This window comes from Nothobranchius furzeri, chromosome 9 (genome assembly GCF_043380555.1).
Source record: "Nothobranchius furzeri strain GRZ-AD chromosome 9, NfurGRZ-RIMD1, whole genome shotgun sequence".
In the NCBI taxonomy this organism is placed as follows: Eukaryota; Metazoa; Chordata; class Actinopteri; order Cyprinodontiformes; family Nothobranchiidae; genus Nothobranchius; species Nothobranchius furzeri.
Window position 1 is genome coordinate 12,158,774 of NC_091749.1, and position 25,095 is coordinate 12,183,868.

The window sequence follows — 25,095 nt, forward strand, 5'->3', positions numbered from 1 at the left end:
CAAATAAAGATAAATATAGCTAGTGCGGCCACGAGCGGTCGTGCAGGGTAGAGGCTGCGCGAAAACGCCTCTAAAAACAAGCGCGTGCCCACGCCCGATCCGTGGAAGCACGTAGACCTAGCAAACGTACTAGCAGAAATCAACGATCGCACACGGGTCATTGAGTGTGTAGAGGGTTCGTCTGCGTGTGTGGCATTGGGCAATCTAGCGGCAACCGAGTGGCCTGAAGGCGGAACCGGCCAACCCGTCGCCCTCACCATCGTTGCGCTTCGAGATGAACTATTGCTAAAGATGATCGTCCTCATCAACCATGGCGCTACCAGAGTAGCTCGTAACGAAGACCCTCTCTGCGACCTCGCGGCCAGTGTGCGCAGTGTACAGCAAATTACAAACGATGTTGCGAGCGATATATCGGAAAAACTTTGCACTGACGCGACGGTCGCCACTACAGGTTGTGTGAGTCTCGCGCAAAGTGCCATATCAAACGTGCGCAAGCTAGTGACAAGCAACTTCACCAGATCCGTAGATTCTGCATACGCTCGGATACCAATGAAAGTATCGAGAGATAACACCGACACGAGTTGCGCGACGGCGCTGGCTGCAGTCGCTTCAACACTGGATTTATTAATCAACGTAATTGTGATCTTAATGGTGTATCGAGTGTGAAACAGAAACTACAACCAGTACTACAGAAAACTGGCATGAGGGTCGCGGTCTAACGTTATGTTGGTGTCTCGCATCGACCGTCGACGGCCGTTTGCCAGCGGCTGAAAATGGCACAGTTGACGAAATGGAAACGCCGACCGTCGATAGTGCACTCTCGCAAGTTCCAACTGCACCATCTCAGGAGACAGACCACAGAGTCATATTAGCGGAGGGTAGATAGAAAATGCGCAAACCGCCGCAACCGCCCATATACATAGTATACGAGTTCAACATAGAGTGGAGTAAGAAGTTACTACCGATTGTATTTCCAATGTGCAAGCAGCTGGTGTGTGACGCTTTACTTGAGTATCACAGAGGTTGCGATGTCCTGTGTTCCACGAGCGCATGGAAACAAGTGAACGAACTTTTACGGACCGTACTGTTGGGGTTTGAGCGAGCTGTAAAATCAATACACACTAGACACGCGGACTTTGCCGCGTTACTGGACACGCATATCGCCACAAAACAAAACCGGGTCAAGTGTTCGGGGCGTCACCGCGCTCGACTATACACGTCTTGGCCTACCACGAGTACATGAGCCCACAGATCCTAAGCGAGGTCGAAGCTGTTGTGTCTACCCAACGCAAATTCAGCACAGCCGTGCGTGCTAAGACAAGTCCCTCTAGACTGCTGGAAACTTTGGAAACGTGGAAGGCTGGCGTGTACGCGCTTTCTACACATCTCAACGGTATGATTGCGATACTCTCGGCCGCACAACAACTAATGGTCATGTGTTCGGAAGGTCTGATCAGGTCTGACATGATCGGTTGTCAATCCACGCCGAGCGTGCACTCACACACGGATATCCTGGCGTACAGTAAAGCGACAGCGACCTCTACGCTCACGTTGATCGCCAATGTTTCGAAGGGCAATCGAGTGTGTTGGCTGACGAAAGCTATGGTGACCGACGGTCGCGTCGACTACAATGTGCCTCATTGCGACTGGAGAGGCGTATGTGATCCTTTGCAAATTGACAACACCACCGCGGTCGAGTGCGAAGTCACGGTCGGCGGCGTGTTGTCCTTACTGTGCCCCATATAATGTGACGGTCCGTGTCACGGACCGGTGTGTTACGACCCGACTAACGAAACGTACCAGGTGATAACATTGCATATGCCCATTACAGCGGAGGGAGCGTTTCGCCACACTCCCAAACCAAGGTTAATAGCTGTAGCGCACGCCCTTTCGGACCTCGGTGCACGCGAAACACTGGCGTACACTAGCAACATCACGCTCAAGACAGCTCAAGCGTTACGCAAAACAAAGGACGTGTTCAAATCCATATAGAATATACGGTCTTTAGCGTATGCGTATATAAAGAAGGTCGATGACATTTGCAGACCCGGCGGCGTGGGCACCACAGTAGAACAAAGAGGTGCTCTCAAGCGCACACAGATACTGGCCGCATTATCACTCGCGATGTCTATCCTGACATGCCCGTTTCTGATTTCTATGTATATTAAATTATGACAAGAGCTACGGTGGTTACGATTACACTCTGACCACGTGCCTTAGTTTCTGCTAGTGACCTATAAATACATTTGACCACTTGCTCTCACTGCCATTTAAGCGGCTGTACCCACACGTACAACACCCAAGAAAAAAATGATCTCGCTGTCTGTACTGGGTGTACTCTCAGTAGTCGCAGTTGCTCAGGCCATGGTGGTACGCTCACATAACACCTCTGAGATACGTCCAATTACACCACTTGCTAGACTACTCGCGAAGGAGTATTCACCACCCCCATTTGTACGAAGACAACCATTATAACGAGCACAGCACAACGCTTGCCGCACGCAAAGACAACATGCAGGAGACAACGCTACCACCTGTCGTGAGAACAACGGATACGAGTGACAACGATCGCGACTATGACGAGCACATTATAACACCCTCTGTGCACGAAGACCAGGTGCAGGAGACAACGCTACCACCTGTCGTGAGAAGTAAGAGTTTGGTTAACAATGATCATCGTCGTGTCCCATTGTAAACGGGCGCGCCATCGCACACATCGTACATGTGTGTTAACCCACCTGTATGCGACAGACTTTGTGTGTTGCATGACATCGAGATGTATTGACGTCTGTGTCAATACAGGACTCTCTAAGGTGGGAGCTGGAAGCTAACGACCCGTGCATGCGCCACACAAAAGGTAACTCGACTAACTACAAAACGCATATTGTGATGTAGAAAGTTGGCTCGACTGTTTGAATCAGCTGCAGCTGCGGTTTACTCACGAAGTGAATCGCACGCTTGTTAGAAGTACATTCGGAGCACTTAAAAAATACATCGCTCTCATCGAGTTCCGTCTCAGCGTTCACCGGCTGATGGGCAAGAGCGTGACATGGGATCGCCAGGAACTTACTTAAGGACTATCATCTCATTTGGCATTTACTCACAGACCCAAGAAACCAGTTCCGAAAAATGGTCGAGAATTATAACTTGTCTAATAGCAACTGGAAGATATGTTGCGTCATAAGCCTCTGATGGTTCACAAGGTGCACGGTCCACTCGAAATCCTAATGCTGTATTTGTAGTACATACACTAAGTCTTCTCTGTTGATGTCAGACTAGAGTTTTATTAGAGTTTTACTTTGCAACAATGGGATTCGAGCAATTGATGTGTATATTTTTAATAGTGCACAATGCTACTATTCCTAGGCTGAATGTATGACATGGCTCTTATGTATCGTTATGTATCGTTTCCATTAAGTACTAATTTAAATAAAGTCCCTCTGTCCTCAGTGCTAGGTTGTGGGTTTAATACACATTATTATGATCAACCTGTTGAATAGTATAATAACAATATTCCTGTAAAAGTCATTTAGTAATGAACAACCTCAGTTCTGTGAAAGAACATCATGTCTCTGATGTGTACACTGCAGGCCTGACCGGGGTTTGCACGCAAGGGCCTGTGTGTGTGTGTGTGTGTGTGTGTGTGTGTGTGTGTGTGTGTGTGTGTGTGTGTGAAAAAAATAAAGATAAATATAGCTAGTGCGGCCACGAGCGGTCGTGCAGGGTAGAGGCTGCGCGAAAACCCCTCTAAAACAAGCGCGTGCCCACGCCCGATCCGTGGAAGCACGTAGAACTAGCAAACGTACTAGCAGAAATCAACGATCGCACACGGGTCATTGAGTGTGTACAGGGTTCGTCTGCGTGTGTGGCATTGGGCAATCTAGCGGCAACCGAGTGGTCTGAAGGCAGAACCGGCCAACCCGTCGCCCTCACCATCGTTGCGCTTCGAGATGAACTATTGCTAAAGATGATCGTCTTCGTCAACCACGGCGCTACCTGAGTTACCACGACATGCGCCTTAAAAGCGTTCTCGTTTGGGTCAGCGCCACCAGAATTGAATTGGCAAGTCAGCGGATATTACACAACTCGTAACGAAGACCCTCTCCGCGACCTTGCGGCCAGTGTGCGCAGTGTACAGCAAATGACAAACGATGTTGCGAGCGATATATCGGAAAAACTTTGCACTGACGCGATGGTCGCCACTGCAGGTTGTGTGAGTCTCGCGCAAAGTGCCATATCAAACGTGCGCAAGCTGGTGACAAGCAACTTCACCAGATCCGTAGATTCTGCATACGCTCGGATACGAATGAAAGTATCGAGAGATAACACCGACACGAGTTGCAACACTGGATATACTAATCAACGTAATTGTGATCGTAATGGCGTTTCGAGTGTGCACCAGAAACTTCAACCAGTACTACAGAAAACTGGCATGAGGGTCGTGGTCTAACGTTATGTTGGTGTCTCGCATCGACGGCCGTTTTCCAGCGGCTGAAAATGGCACAGTTGACGAAATGGAAACGCCAACCGTCGATAGTGCACTCTCGCAAGTTCCAACCGCACCATCTCAGGAGACAGACCACAGAGTCATATTAGCTGAGGGTAGATTTAAAATGCGCAAACCGCCGCAACCGCCCATATACATACTATACGAGTTCAACATAGAGTGGAGTAAGAAGTTACTACCGATTGTATTTCCAACGTGCAAGCAGATGGTGTGTGACGCTTTACTTGAGTATCACAGAGGTTGCGATGTCCTGTGTTCAACGAGCGCATGGAAACAAGTGAACGGATTTCTACGGACCGTACTGTTGGGGTATGAGCGAGCTGTAAAATCAATACACGCTAGTCACGCGGAATTTGCCACGTTACTGGACACACATGTCGCCACAACAAAACCGGGTCAAGTGTTCGGGGCGTCACCGCGCTCGACTATACACGTCTTGGCCTACCACGAGTACATGAGCCCACAGATCCTAAGCGAGGTCGAAGCCGTTGTGTCTACCCAACGCAAATTCAGCACAGCCGTGCACGCTAAGACAAGTCCCTCTAGACTGCTGGAAACTTTGGAAACGTGGAAGGCTGGCGTGTACGCGCTTTCTACACATCTCAACGGTATGATCGCAATACTCTTGGCCGCACAACAACTAATGGTCATGTGTTCGGAAGGTCTGATCAGGTCTGACATGACCGGTTGTCAATCGACGTCGAGCGTGCACTCACACACGGATATCCTGGTGTACAGAAAAGCGACGGCAACCTCTACGCTCACGTTGATCGCCGATGTTTCGAAGGGCAATCGAGTGTGTTGGCTGACGAAAGCTATGGCGACCGACGGTCGCGTCGACTACAATGTGCCTCATTGCGACTGGAGAGGCGTATGTGATCCTTTGCAAATCGACAACACCACCGCGGTCGAGTGCGAAGTCACGGTCGGCGGTGTGTTGGCCTTACTGTGCCCCATACAATGTGACGGTCCGTGTCACGGACCGGTGTGTTACGACCCGACTAACGAAACATACCAGGTGATAACATTGCATCCGCCCATTACAGCGGAGCGAGCGTTTCGCCACACTCCCAAACCAAGGTTAATAGTTGTAGTGCACGCCCTTTCGGACCTCGGTGCACGCGAAACACTGGCGTACACTCACAACATCACGCTCGAGACAGCTCAAGCGTTACGCGAAACAAAGGACGTGTTCAAATCCATAGAGAATATACGGTCTTTAGCGTATGCGTATTTAAAGAAGGTCGATGACATTTACAGACCCGGCGGCGTGGGCACCACAGTAGAACAACAACGTGCTCTCAAGCGCACACAGATACTGGCTGCATTATCACTCGTGATGTCTATCCTGACATGCCCGTTTCTGATTTCTATGTATATTAAATTATGACAAGAGCTGCAGTGGTTACGATTACATTCTGACCTCGTGCCTTAGTTTCTGCTAGTGACCTATGAATACATTTGCCCACTTGCTCTCACTGCCATTAAAGCGGCTGTACCCACACGTACAACACCCAAGAAAAAAAATGATCTCGCTGTCTGTACTGGGTGTACTCTCAGTAGTCGCAGTTGCTCAGGCCATGGTGGTACGCTCACATAACGCCTCTGACATATGTCCCATCACACCACCTCCTAGACTACTCGCGAAGGAGTATTCAACACCCCCTTTGTATGAAGACAACCATTATAACGAGCACAGCAAAACGCTTGCCGGACGCGAAGACAACCTGCAGGAGACAACGCTACCACCTGTCGTGAGAACAACGGATTCGAGTGACAACGATCGTGACTATGACGAGCACATTACAGCACCCTCTGTGCACGAAGACCAGGTGCAGGAGACAACGCTACCACCTGTCGTGAGAAACAAGAGTTTGGTTAACAATGATCATCGTCGTGTCCCATTGTAAACGGGCGCGCCATCGCACACATCGTACATGTGTGTTAACCCACCTATATGCGACAGACTTTGTGTGTTGCATGACATCGAGATGTATTGACGTCTGTGTCAATACAGGACTCTCTATAAGCCGGGAGCTGGACGCTAACGACCCGTGCATGCGCCACACAAAAGGTATCGTACATGTGTTAACCCACCTGTATGCGACAGACTTTGTGTGTTGCATGACATCGAGATGTATTGACGTCTGTGTCAATACAGGACTCTCTATAAGCTGGTAGCTGGACGCTAACGACCCGTGCATGCGCCACACAAAAGGTAACTCGACTAACTACAAAACGCATATTGTGATGTAGAAAGTTGGCTCGACTGTTTGAATCAGCTGCAGCTGCGGTTTACTCACGAAGTGAATCGCACGCTTGTTAGAAGTACATTCGGAGCACTTAAAAAATACATCGCTCTCATAGAGTTCCGTCTCAGCGTTCACCGGCTGGTGGGCAAGAGCGTGACATGGGATCGCCAGGATCTTACTTAAGGACTATCATCTCATTTGGCATTTACTCACGGACCCAAGAAACCAGTTCCGAAAAATGGTCGAGAATTATAACTTGTCTATAGCAACTGGAAGATATGTTGCGTCATAAGCCTCTGATGGTTCACAAGGTGCACGGTCCACTCGAAATCCTAATGCTGTATTTGTAGTACATACACTAAGTCTTCTCTGTTGATGTCAGACTAGAGTTTTATTAGAGTTTTACTTTGCAACAATGGGATTCGAGCAATTGATGTGTATATTTTTAATAGTGCACAATGCTACTATTCCTAGGCTGAATGTATGACATGGCTCTTATGTATCATTATGTATTGTTTCCATTAAGTACTAATTTAAATAAAGTCCCTCTGTCCTCAGTGCTAGGTTGTGGGTTTAATACACATTATTATGATCAACCTGTTGAATAGTATAATAACAATATTCATGTAAAAGTCATTTAGTAATGAACAACCTCAGTTCTGTGAAAGAACATCATGTCTCTGATGTGTACACTGCAGGCCTGACCGGGGTTTGCACGCAAGGGCCTGTGTATGTGTGTGTGTGTGTGTGTGTGTGTGTGTGTGTGTGTGTGTGTGTGTGTGTGTGTGTGTGTGTGTGTGTGTGTGTGAAACAAATAAAGATAAATATAGCTAGTGCGGCCACGAGCGGTCGTGCAGGGTAGAGGCTGCGCGAAAACGCCTCTAAAACAAGCGCGTGCCCACGCCCGATCCGTGGAAGCACGTAGACCTAGCAAACGTACTAGCAGAAATCAACGATCGCACACGGGTCATTGAGTGTGTACAGGGTTCGTCTGCGTGTGTGGCATTGGGCAATCTAGCGGCAACCGAGTGGCCTGAAGGCGGAACCGGCCAACCCGTCGCCCTCACCATCGTTGTGCTTCGAGATGAACTATTGCTAAAGATGATTGTCCTCGTCAACCACGGCGCTACCAGAGTTACCACGACATGCGCCTTAAAAGCGTTCTCGTTTGGGTCAGCGCCACCAGAATTGAATCGGCAAGTCAGCGGATATTACACAACTCGTAACGAAGACCCTCTCCACGACCTCGTGGCCAGTGTGCGCAGTGTACAGCAAATGACAAACGATGTTGCGAGCGATATATCGGAAAAACTTTGCACTGACGCGACGGTCACCACTGCAGGTTGTGTGAGTCTCGCGCAAAGTGCCATATCAAACGTGCGCAAGCTATTGACAAGCAACTTCACCAGATCCGTAGATTCTGCATACGCTTGGATACGAATGAAAGTATCGAGAGATAACACCGACACGAGTTGCGCGACGGCGCTGGCTGCAGTCGCTACAACACTGGATTTATGAATCAACGTAATTGTGATCGTAATGGCGTATCGAGTGTGCACCAGAAACTACAACCAGTACTACAGAAAACTGGCATGAGGGTCGCGGTCTAACGTTATGTTGGTGTCTCGCATCGACCGTCGACGGCCGTTTGCCAGCGGCTGAAAATGGCACAGTTGACGAAATGGAAACGCCGACCGTCGATAGTGCACTCTCGCAAGTTCCAACCGCACCATCTCAGGAAACAGACCACAGAGTCATATTAGCAGAGGGTAGATAGAAAATGCGCAAACTGCCGCAACCGCCCATATACATACTATACGAGTTCAACATAGAGTGGAGTAAGAAGTTACTACCGATTGATTGTATTTCCAACGTGCAAGCAGCTGGTGTGTGACGCTTTACTTGAGTATCACAGAGGTTGCGATGTCCTGTGTTCCACGAGCGCATGGAAACAAGTGAACGAACTTCTACGGACCGTACTGTTGGGGTATGAGCGAGCTGTAAAATCAATACACGCTAGAGACGCGGACTTTGCCGCGTTACTGGACACGCATATCGCCACAACAAAACCGGGTCAAGTGTTTGGGGCGTCACCGCGCTCGACTATACACGTCTTGGCCTACCACGAGTACATGAGCCCACAAGATCCTAAGCGAGGTCGAAGCCGTTGTGTCTACCCAACGCAAATTCAGCACAGCCGTGCGCGCTAAGACAAGTCCCTCTAGACTGCTGGAAACTTTGGAAATGTGGAAGGCTTGCGTGTTCGTGCTTTCTACACATCTCAACGGTATGATCGCGATACTCTCGGCCGCACAACAACTAATGGTCATGTGTTCGGAATGGTCTGATCAGGTCTGACATGACCGGTTGTCAATCGATGTCGAGCGTGCACTCACACACGGATATCCTGGCGTACAGTAAAGCGACAGCGACCTCTACGCTCACGTTGATCGCCGATGTTTCGAAGGGCAATCGAGTGTGTTGGCTGACGAAAGCTATGGTGACCGACAGTCGCGTCGACTACAATGTACCTCATTGCGACTGGAGAGGCGTATGTGATCCTTTGCAAATCGACAACACCACCGCGGTCGAGTGCGAAGTCACGATCGGCGGCGTGTTGTCCTTACTGTGCCCCATACAATGTCACGGTCCGTGTGACGGACCGGTGTGTTACGACCCGACTAACGAAACGTACCAGGTGATAACATTGCATCTGCCCATTACAGCGGAGCGAGCGTTTCGCCACACTCCCAAACCAAGGTTAATAAATGTAGCGCACGCCCTTTCGGGCCTTGGTGCACGCGAAACACTGGCGTACACTCACAACATCACGCTCGAGACAGCTCAAGCGTTACGCAAAACAAATGACGTGTTCAAATCCATAGAGAATATACGGTCTTTAGCATATGCGTATATAAAGAAGGTCGATGACATTTACAGACGCGGCGGCGTGGGCACCACAGTAGAACAACAAAGTGCTCTCAAGTGCACACAGATACTGGCCGCATTATCACTCGCGATGTCTATCCTGACATGCCCGTTTCTGATTTCTATGTATATTAAATTATGACAAGAGCTACGGTGGTTACGATTACACTCGGACCACATGCCTTAGTTTCTGCTAGTGACCTATAAATACATTTGACCACTTGCTCTCACTGCCATTAAAGCGGCTGTACCCACACGTACAACACCCAAGAAAAAAAATGATCTCGCTGTCTGTACTGGGTGTACTCTCAGTAGTCGCAGTTGCTCAGGCCATGGTGGTACGCTCACATAACGCCTCTGAGATACGTCCCATCACACCATCTCCTAGACTACTCGCGAAGGAGTATTCAACACCCCCTTTGTACAAAGACAACCATTATAACGAGCACAGCACAACGTTTGCCGCACGCAAAGACAACATGCAGGAGACAACGCTACCACCTGTCGTGAGAACAACGGATTCAAGTGACAACGATCGCGACTATGACGAGCACATTACAACACCCTCTGTGCAAGAAGACCAGGTGCAGGAGACAATGCTACCACCTGTCGTGAGAAACAAGAGTTTGGTTAACAATGATCATCGTCGTGTCCCATTGTAAACGGGCGCGCCATTGCACACATCGTACATGTGTGTTAACCCACCTGTATGCGACAGACTTTGTGTGTTGCATGACATCGAGATGTACTATTGACGTCTGTGTCAATACAGGACTCTCTATAAGCCGGGAGCTGGACACTAACGACCCGTGCATGCGCCACACAAAAGGTATCGTACATGTGTTAACCCACCTGTATGCGACAGACTTTGTGTGTTGCATGACATCGAGATGTATTGACGTCTGTGTCAATACAGGACTCTCTAAGCTGGGAGCTGGACGCTAACGACCCGTGCATGCGCCACACAAAAGGTAACTCGACTAACTACAAAACGCATATTGTGATGTAGAAAGTTGGCTCGACTGTTTGAATCAGCTGCAGCTGCGGTTTACTCAGGAAGTGAATCGCATGCTTGTTAGAAGTACATTCGGAGCACTTAAAAAATACATCGCTCTCATCGAGTTCCGTCTCAGCGTTCACCGGCTGATGGGCAAGAGCGTGACATGGGATCGCCAGGAACTTACTTAAGGACTATCATCTCATTTGGCATTTACTCACGGACCCAAGAAACCAGTTCCGAAAAATGGTCGAGAATTATAACTTGTCTAATAGCAACTGGAAGATATGTTGCGTCATAAGCCTCTGATGGTTCACAAGGTGCACTGTCCACTCGAAATCCTAATGCTGTATTTGTAGTACATACACTAAGTCTTCTCTGTTGATGTCAGACTAGAGTTTTATTAGAGTTTTACTTTGCAACAATGGGAATCGAGCAATTGATGTGTATATTTTTAATAGTGCACAATGCTACTATTCCTAGGCTGAATGTATGACATGGCTCTTATGTATCATTATGTATCGTTTCCATTAAATACTAATTTAAATAAAGTCCCTCTGTCCTCAGTGCTAGCTTGTGGGCTTAATACACATTATTATGATCAACCTGTTGAATAGTATAATAACAATATTCCTGTAAAATTCATTTAGTAATGAACAACCTCAGTTCTGTGAAAGAACATCATGTCTCTGATGTGTACCTTGCCCGCCTGACCGGGGTTTGCACGCAAGGGCCTGTGTGTGTGTGTGTGTGTGTGTGTGTGTGTGTGTGTGTGTGTGTGTGTGTGTGTGCGCGCGCGTGTGTGTGTGTGTGTGTGTGTGTGTATGTGTGTGTGTGTGTGTGTGTGTGTGTGTGTGTGTGTGTTATTATACTATTCAACAGGTTGATCATAATAATGTGTATTAAACCCACAACCTAGCACTGAGGACAGAGGGACTTTATTTAAATTAGTACTTAATGGAAACGATACATAATGATACACAAGAGCCATGTCATACATTCAGCCTAGGAATAGTAGCATTGTGCACTATTAAAAATATACACATCAATTGCTCGAATCCCATTGTTGCAAAGTAAAACTCTAATAAAACTCTAGTCTGACATCAACAGAGAAGACTTAGTGTATGTACTACAAATACAGCATTAGGATTTCGAGTGGACCGTGCACCTTGTGAACCATCAGAGGCTTATGACGCAACATATCTTCCAGTTGCTATTAGACAAGTTATAATTCTCGACCATTTTTCGGAACTGGTTTCTTGGGTCCGTGAGTAAATGCCAAATGAGATGATAGTCCGTAAGTAAGTTCCTGGCGATCCCATGTCACGCTCTTGCCCATCAGCCGGTGAACGCTGAGACGGAACTCGATGAGAGCGATGTATTTTTTAAGTGCTCCGAATGTACTTCTAACAAGCGTGCGATTCACTTCGTGAGTAAACCGCAGCTGCAGCTGATTCAAACAGTCGAGCCAACTTTCTACATCACAATATGCGTTTTGTAGTTAGTCGAGTTACCTTTTGTGTGGCGCATGCACGGGTTGTTAGCGTCCAGCTCCCGGCTTATAGAGAGTCCTGTATTGACACAGACGTCAATACATCTTGATGTCATGCAACACACAAAGTCTGTCGCATACAGGTGGGTTAACACACATGTACGATGTGTGCGATGGCGCGCCCGTTTACAATGGGACACGACGATGATCATTGGTAACCAAACTCTTGTTTCTCACGACAGGTGGTAGCGTTGTCTCCTGCACCTGGTCTTCGTGCACAGAGGTTGCTGTAATGTGCTCGTCATAGTCGCGATCGTTGTCACTCGAATCCGTTGTTCTCACGACAGGTGGTAGCGTTGTCTCCTGCATGTTGTCTTCGCGTGCGGCAAGCGTTGTGCTGTGCTCGTTATAATGGTTGTCTTCGTACAAAGGGGGTGTTGAATACTCCTTCGCGAGTAGTCTAGGAGTTGTTTGATGGGACGTATCTCAGAGGCGTTATGTGAGCGTACCACCATGGCCTGAGCAACTGCGACTACTGAGAGTACACCCAGTACAGACAGCGAGATAATTTTTTTTCTTGGGTGTTGTACGTGTGGGTACAGCCGCTTTAATGGCAGTGGGAGCAAGTGGGCAAATGTATTTATAGGTCACTAGCAGAAACTAAGGCACGTGGTCATAGTGTAATTGTAACCACCTAAAGTAGCTCTTGTCATAATTTAATATACATAGAAATCAGAAACGGGCATGTCAGGATAGACATCGCGAGTGATAATGCAGCCAGTATCTGTGTGCGCTTGAGAGCACCTTGTTGTTCTACTGTGGTGCCCACGCCGCCGGGTCTGTAAATGTCATCGACCTTCTTTATATACGCATACGCTAAAGACCGTATATTCTCTATGGATTTGAACACGTCCTTTGTTTTGCGTAACGCTTGAGCTGTCTCGAGCGTGATGTTGTGAGTGTACGCCAGTGTTTCGCGTGCACCGAGGTCCGAAAGGGCGTGCGCTACAACTATTAACCTTGGTTTGGGAGTGTGGCGAAACGCTCGCTCCGTTGTAATGGGCAGATGCAATGTTATCACCTGGTACGTTTCGTTAGTCGGGTCGTAACACACCGGTCCGTGACACGGACCGTCACATTGTATGGGGCACAGTAAGGACAACACGCCGCCGACCGTAACTTCGCACTCGCCCGCGGTGGTGTTGTCGATTTGCAAAGGATCACATACGCCTCTCCAGTCGCAATGAGGCACATTGTAGTCGACGCGACCGTCGGTCACCATAGCTTTCGTCAGCCAACACACTCGATTGCCCTTCGAAACATTGGCGATCAACGTGAGCGTAGAGGTTGCCGTCGCTTTACTGTACGCCAGGATATCCGTGTGTGAGTGCACGCTCGACGTCGATTGACAACCGGTCATGTCAGATCTGATCAGACCTTCCGAACACATGACCATTAGTTTTTGTGCGGCCGAGAGTATCGCGATCATACCGTTGAGATGTGTAGAAAGCGCGTACACGCCAGCCTTCCACGTTTCCAAAGTTTCCAGCAGTCTAGAGGGACTTGTCTTAGCACGCACAGCTGTGCTGAATTTGCGTTGGGTAGACACAACGGCTTCGACCTCGCTTAGGATCTTGTGGGCTTATGTACTCGTGGTAGGCCAAGACGTGTATAGTCGAGCGCGGTGACGCCCCGAACACTTGACCCGGTTTTGTTGTGGCGATATGCGTGTCCAGTAACGCGGCAAAGTCCGCGTGTCTAGCGTGTATTGATTTTACAGCTCGCTCATACCCCAACAGTACGGTCCGTAGAAGTTCGTTCACTTGTTTCCATGCGCTCGTGGAACACAGGACATCGCAACCTCTGTGATACTCAAGTAAAGCGTCACACACCAGCTGCTTGCACGTTGGAAATACAATCGGTAGTAACTTCTTTCTCCACTCTATGTTGAACTCGTATAGTATGTATATGGGCGGTTGCGGCGGTTTGCGCATTTTCTATCTACCCTCCGCTAATATGACTGTGTGGTCTGTCTCCTGACATGGTGCGGTTGGAACTTGCGAGAGTGCACTATCGACGGTCGGCGTTTCCATTTCGTCAACTGTGCCATTTTCAGCCGCTGGCAAACGGCCGTCGACGGTCGATGCGAGACACCAACATAACGTTAGACCGCGACCCTCATGCCAGTTTTCTGTAGTACTGGTTGTAGTTTCTGGTGCACACTCGATACGCCATTACGATCACAATTACGTTGATTAATAAATCCAGTGTTGTAGCAACTGCAGCCAGCGCCGTCGCGCAACTCGTGTCGGTGTTATCTCTCGATACTTTCATTCGTATCCATGCGTATGCAGAATCTACGGATCTGGTGAAGTTGCTTGTCACTAGCTTGCGCACGTTTGATATGGCACTTTGCGCGAGACTCACACAACCTGCAGTGGCGACCGTCGCGTCAGTGCAAAGTTTTTCCGATATATCGCTCGCAACATCGTTTGTCATTTGCTGTACACTGCGCACACTGGCCGCGAGGTCGCGGAGAGGGTCTTCGTTACGAGTTGTGTAATATCCGCTGACTTGCCGATTAAATTCTGGTGGCGGTGACCCAAACGAGAACGCTTTTATGGCGCATGTCGTGGTAACTCTGGTAGCGCCGTGGTTGACGAGGACGATCATATTTAGCAATAGTTCATCTCGAAGCGCAACGATGGTGAGGGCGACGGGTTGGCCGGTTCCGCCTTCAGGCCACTCGGTTGCCGCTAGACTGCCCAATGCCACACACGCAGACGAACCCTGTACACACTCAATGACCCATGTGCGATCGTTGATTTCTGCTAGTACGTTTGCTAGTTCTACGTGCTTCCACGGATCGGGCGTGGGCACGCGCTTGTTTTAGAGGCATTTTCGCGCAGTCTCTACTCTGCACGACCGCTCGTGGCCGCACTAGCTATATTTATCTTTATTTGTTTCACACACACACACACACACACACACACACACACACACACACACACACACGCTCACACACACACACACACACACACACACACACACACACACACACACACACACACACACACAGGCCCTTGCGTGCAAACCCTGGTCAGGCCTGCAAGGTACACATCAGAGACATGATGTTCTTTCACAGAACTGAGGTTGTTCATTACTAAATGACTTTTACAGGAATATTGTTATTATACTATTCAACAGGTTGATCATAATAATGTGTATTAAACCCACAACCTAGCACTGAGGACAGAGGGACTTTATTTAAATTAGTACTTAATGGAAACGATACATAATGATACATGAGAGCCATGTCATACATTCAGCCTAGGAATAGTAGCATTGTGCACTATTAAAAATATACACATCAATTGCTCGAATCCCATTGTTGCAAAGTAAAACTCTAATAAAACTCTAGTCTGACATCAACAGAGAAGAATTAGTGTATGTACTACAAATACAGCATTAGGATTTCGAGTGGACCGTGCACCTTGTGAACCATCAGAGGCTTATGACACAACATATCTTCCAGTTGCTATTAGACAAGTTATAATTCTCGACCATTTTTCGGAACTGGTTTCTTGGGTCCGTGAGTAAATGCCAAATGAGATGATAGTCCTTAAGTAAGTTCCTGGCGATCCCATGTCACGCTCTTGCCCATCAGCCGGTGAACGCTGAGACGGAACTCGATGAGAGCGATGTATTTTTTAAGTGCTCCGAATGTACTTCTAACAAGCGTGCGATTCACTTCGTGAGTAAACCGCAGCTGCAGCTGATTCGCGCAAAGTGCCATATCAAACGTGCGCAAGCTAGTGACAAGCAACTTCACCAGATCCGTAGATTCTGCATACGCTCGGATACGAATGAAAGTATCGAGAGATAACACCGACACGAGTTGCAACACTGGATTTATTAATCAACGTAATTGTGATCGTAATGCCGTTTCGAGTGTGCACCAGAAACTACAACCAGTACTACAGAAAACTGGCATGAGGGTCGCGGTCTAACGTTATGTTGGTGTCTCGCATCGACCGTCGACGGCCGTTTGCCAGCGGCTGAAAATGACACAGTTGACGAAATGGAAACGCCGACCGTCGATAGCGCACTCTCGCAAGTTCCAACCGCACCATCTCAGGAGACAGACCACAGAGTCATATTAGCGGAGGGTAGATAGAAAATGCGCAAACCGCCGAAACCGCCCATTTATATACTATACGAGTTCAACATAGAGTGTAGTAAGAAGTTACTACCGATTGTATTTCCAACGTGCAAGCAGCTGGTGTGTGACGCTTTACTTGAGTATCACAGAGGTTGCGATGTCCTGTGTTCCACGAGCGCATGGAAACAAGTGAACGAACTTCTACGGACCGTACTGTTGGGGTATGAGCGAGCTGTAAAATCAATACACGCTAGACACGCGGACTTTGCCGCGTTACTGGACACTTATATCGCCACAACAAAACCGGGTCAAGTGTTCGGGGCGTCACCGCGCTCGACTATACACGTCTTGGCCTACCACGAGTACATAAGCCCACAAGATCCTAAGCGAGGTCGAAGCCGTTGTGTCTACCCAACGCAAATTCAGCACAGCTGTGCGCGCTAAGACAAGTCCCTCTAGACTGCTGGAAACTTTGGAAACGTGGAAGGCTGGCGTGTACGCGCTTTCTACACATCTCAACGGTATGATCGCGATACTCTCGGCCGCACAACAACTAATGGTCATGTGTTCGGAAGGTCTGATCAGGTCTGACATGACCGGTTGTCAATCGACGTCGAGCGTGCACTCACACACGGATATCCTTGCGTACAGTAAAGCGACAGTGACCTCTACGCTCACGTTGATCGCCGATGTTTCGAAGGGCAATCGAGTGTCTTGGCTGACGAAATCCATGGTGATCGACGGTCGCGTCAACTACAATGTGCCTCATTGCGACTGGAGAGGCATATGTGATCCTATGCAAATCGTCAACACCACCGCGGTCGAGTGCGAAGTCACGGTCGGCGGCGTGTTGTCCTTACTGTGCCCCATACAATGTGACGGTCCGTGTCACGGACCGGTGTGTTACGACCCGACTAACGAAACGTACCAGGTGATAACATTGCATCTGCCCATTACAGTGGAGCGAGCGTTTCGCCACACACCCAAATCAGGGTTAATAGTTGTAACGCACGCCCTTTCGGACCTCGGTGCACGCGAAACACTGGCGTACACTCACTACATCACGCTCGAGACAGCTCAAGCATTACGCGCAAACAAAGGACGTGTTCAAATCCATAGAGAATATACGGTCTTTAGCGTATGCGTATATAAAGAAGGTCGATGACATTTACAGACCCGGCGGCGTGGGCACCACAGTAGAACAACAAGGTGCTCTCAAGCGCACACAGATACTGGCCGCATTATCACTCGCAATGTCTATCCTGACATGCCCGTTTCTGATTTCTATGTATATTAAATTATGACAAGAGCTACTTTAGGTGGTTACGATTACACTCTGACCACGTGCCTTAGTTTCTGCTAGTGACCTATAAATACATTTGCCCACTTGCTCTCACTGCCATTAAAGCAGCTGTACCCAAACGTACAACACCCAAGAAAAAAAATGATCTCGCTGTCTGTACTGGGTGTACTCTCAGTAGTCGCAGTTGCTCAGGCCATGGTGGTACGCTCACATAACGCCTCTGAGATACGTCCCATCACAGCACCTCCTAGACTACTCGCGAAGGAGTATTCAACACCCCCTTTGTACGAAGACAACCATTATAACGAGCACAGCACAACGCTTGCCGCACGCGAAGACAACATGCAGGAGACAACGCTACCACCTGTCGTGAGAACAACGGATTCGAGTGACAACGATCGCAACTATGACGAGCACATTACAACACCCTCTGTGCACGAAGACCAGGTGCGGGATACAACGCTACCACCTGTCGTGAGAAACAAGAGTTTGGTTAACAATTATCATCGTCGTGTCCCATTGTAAACGGGCGTGCCATCGCACACATCGTACATGTGTGTTAACCCACCTTTATGCGACAAACTTTGTGTGTTGCATGACATCGAGATGTATTGACGTCTGTGTCAATACAGGACTCTCTATAAGCCGGGAGCTGGATGCTAACGACCCGTGCATGCGCCACACAAAAGGTATCATACATGTGGTAACCCACCTGTATGCGACAGACTTTGAGTGTTGCATGACATCGAGATGTATTGACGTCTGTGTCAATACAAGACTCTCTAAGCTGGGAGCTGGACGCTAACGACCCGTGCATGCGCCACACAAAAGGTAACTCGACTAACTACAAAACGCATATTGTGATGTAGAAAGGCTGCTCGACTGTTTGAATCAGCTGCAGCTGCGGTTTACTCACGAAGTGAATCGCACGCTTGTTAGAAGTACATTCGGAGCACTTAAAAAATACATCGCTCTCATCGAGTTCCGTCTCAGTGTTCACCGGCTGATGGGCAAGAGCGTGACATGGGATCGCCAGGAACTTACTTAATGACTATCATCTCATTTGGCATTTACTCACGGACCCAGGAAACCAGTTCCGAAAAATGGTCGAGAATTATAACTTGTCTAATAGCAACTGGAAGATATGTTGCCTCATAAGCCTCTGATGGTTCACAAGGTGCACGGTCCACTCGAAATCCTAATGCTGTATTTGTAGTACATACACTAAGTCTCCTCCTTGAACCGTCACCTTATCGTGGTGGAGGAGTTTCAGTGCCCTAATGATCCTAGGAGCTATGTTGTCAGGGGCACTTAGTGCCCCTGGTAGGGTCTCCCATGACGAATTGGTCTTAGGTGAAGGGTGAGACAAAGAACGGTTCGAAGGATCTTTCATGGCGGTTAAAACGAAGAGTCGGAGTACCCGGCCCGGAGGGTTACCGGGGTCCCACCCTGGAGCCAGGCCTGGGGTTGGGGCCCGTGAGCGAGCGCCTGGTGGCCGGGCTTTCGCCCATGGGGCCCGGCCGGGCCCAGCCCGAACCGGATACATGGGCTCGTCCAACTGTGGACCCACCACCCGCAGGAGGAACATGAAGGGTCCGGTGCAATGCGAATCGGGTGGCAGACCAAGGCGGGAGCCTTGGCGGTCCAATCCCCGGACAAGAAAACTAGTTTTTGGGACATGGAACGTCACCTCACTGGCGGGGAAGGAGCCGGAGCTTGTGGCAGAGGTTGAGCGGTACCGGCTAGATATAGTCGGACTCACCTCGACACATTGCATTGGCTCTGGAACCCGAGACCTGGAGAGGGGTTGGACACTCTACTTTGCTGGAGTTGCTCCGGGTGAGAGGCGGAGGGCTGGGGTTGGCTTTTTGTTAGCCCCGAGACTCTCTGCCTGTGTGTTGGGGTTTACCCCGGGGGACAAGAGGGTAGCTTCCTTGCGCCTTCGGGTCGGGGAACGGGTCCTGACTGTTGTTTGTGCTTATGGGCCAAATATCAGTTCAGAGTACCCACCCTTTTTGGAGTCCCTGGGACGAGTGCTAGATAGTGCTCCATCAGGGGACTCCATTGTCCTGCTGGGGGACTTCAATGCTCACGTGGGCAATGACAGCTTGACCTGGAGGGGTGTGATTGGGAGGAACGGCCCACCTAATATGAACTCGAGCGGTGTTTTGTTATTGGACTTCTGTGCAAGCCGCAGTTTGGCCATAACGAACACCATGTTCGAACATAAGGATGCCCACCGGTACACTTAGTACCAGGGCAGCCTAGGTCACAGGTCGATGATAGATTTTGTAGTCGTATCATCTGACCTGCGGCCGTATGTTTTGGACACCCGAGTGAAGAGAGGGGCGGAGCTGTCAACTGATCACCACCTGGTGGTGAGTTGGATCAGATGGCAAGGGAACATGCCGCGTAGACCTGGCAGACCCAAACGCATAGTGAGGGTCTGCTGGGAACGCCTGGCAGAAGAACCTGTCAAGACGGTCTTCAACTCCCACCTCCGGCAGAGCTTTGACCACGTCCCGAGAGCAGTGGGGGACATTGAGTCCGAGTGGGCCTTGTTCCACTCTGCGATTGTCGAGGCGGCTGTTGCTAGCTGTGGTCGTAAGGTGGCCGGTGCCAGTCGTGGTGGCAACCCCCGTACCCGCTGGTGGACACCAGAGGTTCGGGGAGCCGTCAGGTTGAAGAAGGAGGCCTACAGGGCGTGGCTGGTCTGTGGGTCTCCGGAAGCAGCAGACAGGTACCGGATAGCCAAGCGGGGTGCAGCAGTGGCAGTTGCCGAGGCAAAATCTCGGGCGTGGGAGGAGTTTGGTGAGGCCATGGAGAAAGACTATCGATCGGCTCCAAAGAGGTTCTGGCAAACTGTCCGGCGCCTCAGGAGAGGAAGGCAGCAACTCGCTTACACGTTTTACAGTGGGGATGGGGAGCTGCTGACGTCAACTGAGGATATAGTCGGACGGTGGAAGGAATACTTTGAGGAGCTCCTCAATCCCACCAATGCGCATTCCGAGGAGGAACAAGAGCTGGGAGGCCTGGGGATGGACTGTCCGATCTCGGGGGCAGAAGTTGCTGAGGTAGTCAAACAACTACACAGCGGCGGAGCCCCGGGGGCAGATGAGGTTCGTCCTGGGTATCTCAAGGCTATGGATGTTGTAGGGCTGTCATGGTTGACACGTCTCTACAACATTGCGTGGTCATCGGGGGCAGTTCCTAGGGAGTGGCAGACTGGGGTGGTGGTCCCCATCTTTAAGAAGGGTGGCCTGAGGGTGTGTTCCAACTATAGGGGGATCACACTCCTCAGCCTCCCTGGAAAGGTCTACGCCAAGAAACTGGAGAGGAGGGTCCGATCGATAGTTGAATCTCAGATAGAGGAGGAGCTATGTGGTTTTCGTCCTGGCCGTGGAACTGTGGACCAGCTCTATACCCTTGCAAGGGTGATGGAGGGGGCATGGGAGTTTGCCCAACCAATCCACATGTGCTTTGTGGATTTGGAGAAGGCTTATGACCGTGTCCCCAGGGGCACCCTGTGGGGGACGCTCCAGGAGTATGGGGTGGGTGGCTTTCTGTTAAGGGCCATTCAGTCCCTTTACCAGAGGAGCGTGAGTTTGGTCCGCATAGCCGGTAGTAAGTTGGACCTGTTCCCAGTGAGGGTTGGACTCCGCCAGGGCTGCCCTTTGTCACCGGTTCTGTTCATCACTTTTATGGACAGAATTTCTAGACGCAGCCGTGGTGTGGAGTGTGTCGAGTTTGGTGGCAGGAGAATCTCGTCTCTGCTTTTTGCGGATGATGTGGTCCTCCTAGCTTCATCCAGCTCTGACCTTCAGCTCTTGCTGGGTAGGTTCGCGGCCGAATGTGAAGCGGCTGGGATGAGGATCAGCACCTCCAAATCTGAGACCATGGTTCTCGACCGGAAAAGGGTGGCTTGCCACCTCCAGGTCGGGGGAGAGGTCCTACCTCAAGTGGAGGAGTTTAAGTATCTCAGGGTCTTGTTCACGAGTGAGGGTAGGAGGGATCGGGAGATCGGCAGGCGGATTGGTTCGGCGTCTGCAGTGATGCGGACGCTGAGCCGATCTGTCGTGGGGAAGAGGGAGCTGAGCCAGAAAGCCAGGCTCTTGATTTACCGGTCGATCTACGTCCCAATCCTCACCTATGGTCATGAGCTTTGGGTAATGACCGAAAGAACGGGATCGCGGATACAAGCGGCCGAAATGAGTTTCCTCCGTAGGGTGGCCGGGCTCAGCCTTAGAGATAGGGTGAGGAGCTCGGACATTCGGGAGGGACTCGGAGTAGAACCGCTGCTCCTCCGGATCGAAAGGAGCCAGTTGAGGTGGTTTGGGCATCTGGTCAGGATGCCTCCTGGACGCCTCCCCGGGGAGGTGTTGCGGGCATGTCCTGCCGGCAGAAGGCCCCCGGGTCGACCCAGGACACGTTGGAGAGGTTACATCTCCAATCTGGTCCGGGAACGCCTTGGGGTCCTGCCGGAGGAGCTGGTGGACAAGGCCGGGGAGAGGACGGCCTGGAGCTCCCTAATTGGGATGCTGCCCCCGCGACCCGGACCCGGATAAGCGGAGGAAGACGAAGAAGACGAAGACGAATACACTAAGTCTTCTCTGTTGATGTCAGACTAGAGTTTTATTAGAGTTTTACTTTGCAACAATGGGATTCGAGCAATTGATGTGTATATTTTTAATAATGCACAATGCTACTATTCCTAGGCTGAATGTATGACATGGCTCTTATGTATCATTATGTATCGTTTCCATTAAGTACTAATTTAAATAAAGTCCCTCTGTCCTCAGTGCTAGGTTGTGGGTTTAATACACATTATTATGATCAACCTGTTCAATAGTATAATAACAATATTCCTGTAAAAGTCATTTAGTAATGAACAACCTCAGTTCTGTGAAAGAACATCATGTCTCTGATGTGTACACTGCAGGCCTGACCGGGGTTTGCACGCAAGGGCCTGTGTGTGTGTGTGTGTGTGTGCGTGCGTGCGTGCGTGTGTGTGTGTGTGTGTGTGTGTGTGTGTGTGTGTGTGTGTGTGTGTGTGTGTGTGTGTGTGTGTGTGTGTGTGTGTGTGTGTGTGTGTGTGTGTGAAACAAATAAAGATAAATATAGCTAGTGCGGCTACGAGCGGTCGTGCAGGGTAGAGGCTGCGCGAAAACGCCTCTAAAACAAGCGCGTGCCCACGCCCGATCCGTGGAAGCACGTAGAACTAGCAAACGTACTAGCAGAAATCAACGATCGCACACGGGTCATTGAGTGTGTACAGGGTTCGTCTGCGTGTGTGGCATTGGGCAATCTAGCGTCAACCGAGTGGACTGAAGGCGGAACCGGCCAACCCTTCGCCCTCACCATCGTTGCGCTTCGAGATGAACTATTGCTAAAGATGATCGTCCTCGTCAACCATGGCGCTACCAGAGTTACCACAACATGCGCCTTAAAAGCGTTCTCGTTTTGGTCAGCGCCACCAGAATTGAATCGGCAAGTCAGCGCATATTACACAACTCGTAACGAAGACCCTCTCCGCGACCTCGCGGCCAGTGTGCGCAGTGTACAGCAAATGACAAACAATGTTGCGAGCGATATATCGGAAAATCTTTGCACTGACGTGACGGTCGCCACTGCAGGTTGTGTGAGTCTCGCGCAAAGTGCCATATCAAACGTGCGCAAGCTAGTGACAAGCAACTTCACCAGATCCGTAGATTCTGCATACGCTCGGATACGAATGAAAGTATCGAGAGATATCACCGACACGAGTTGCAACACTGGATTTATTAATCAACGTAATTGTGATCGTAATGGCGTTTCGAGTGTGCACCAGAAACTACAACCAGTACTACAGAAAACTGGCATGAGGGTCGCGGTCTAACGTTATTTTGGTGTCTCGCATCGACGGCCGTTTGCCAGCGGCTGAAAATGGCACAGTTGATGAAATGGAAACGCCGACCGTCGATAGTGCACTCTCGCAAGTTCCAACTGCACCATCTCAGGAGACAGACCACAGACTCATATTAGCGGAGGGTAGATAGAAAATGCGCAAACCGCCGCAACCGCCCATATACATACTATACGAGTTCAACATAGAGTGGAGTAAGAAGTTACTACCGATTGTATTTCCAACGTGCAAGCAGCTGGTGTGTGACGCTTTACTTGAGTATCACAGAGGTTGCGATGTCCTGTGTTCCACGAGCGCATGGAAACAAGTGAACGATCTTCTACGGACCATACTGTTGGGGTATGAGCGAGCTGTAAAATCAATACACGCTAGTCACGCGGACTTTGCCGCGTTACTGGACACGCATATCGCCACAACAAAACCGGGTCAAGTGTTCGAGGCGTCACCGCGCTCGACTATACACGTCTTGGCCTACCACGAGTACATGAGCCCACAGATCCGAAGCGAGGTCGAAGCCGTTGTGTCTACACAACGCAAATTCAGCACTGCCGTGCGCGCTAAGACAAGTCCCTCTAGCCTGCTGGAAACTTTGGAAACGTGGAAGGCTGGCGTGTACGGACTTTCTACACATCTCAAAGGTATGATCGCGATACTCTAAGCCGCACAAACACTATTGGTCATGTGTTCGGAAGGTCTGATCAGGTCTGACATGACCGGTTGTCAATCAACGTCGAGCGTGCACTCACACACGGATATCCTGGCATACAGTAAAGCGACGGCGACCTCTACGCTCACGTTGATCGCCGATGTTTCGAAGGGCAATCGAGTGTGTTGGCTGACGAAAGCTATGGTGACCGAAGGTCGCGTCGACTACAATGTGCCTCATTGCGACTGGAGAGGCATATGTGATCCTTTGCAAATCAACAACACCACCGCGGTGGAGTGCGAAGTCACGGTCGGCGGCGTGTTGTCCTTACTGTGCCCCATACAATGTGACGGTCCGTGTCACGGACCGGTGTGTTACGACCCGACTAACGAAACGTACCAGGTGATAACATTGCATCGGCCCATTACAGCGGAGCGAGCGTGTCGCCACACTCCCAAACCAAGGTTAATAGTTGTAGCGCACGCCCTTTCGGACCTCGGTGCACGCGAAACACTGGCGTACACTCACAACATCACGCTCGAGACAGCTCAAGCGTTACGCGAAACAAAGGACGTGTTCAAATCCATAGAGAATATACGGTCTTTAGCGTATGCGTATATAAAGAAGGTCGATGACTTTTACAGACCCGGCGGCGTGGGCACCACAGTAGACCAACAAGGTGCTCTCAAGCGCACACAGATACTGGCCGCATTATCACTCGTGATGTCTATCCTGACATGCCCGTTTCTGATTTCTATGTATATTAAATTATGACAAGAGCTAATTTAGGTGGTTACGATTACACTCTGACCACGTGCCTTAGTTTCTGCTAGTGACCTATAAATACATTTGCCCACTTGCTTTCGCTGCCATTAAAGCGGCTGTACCCAGACGTACAACACCCAA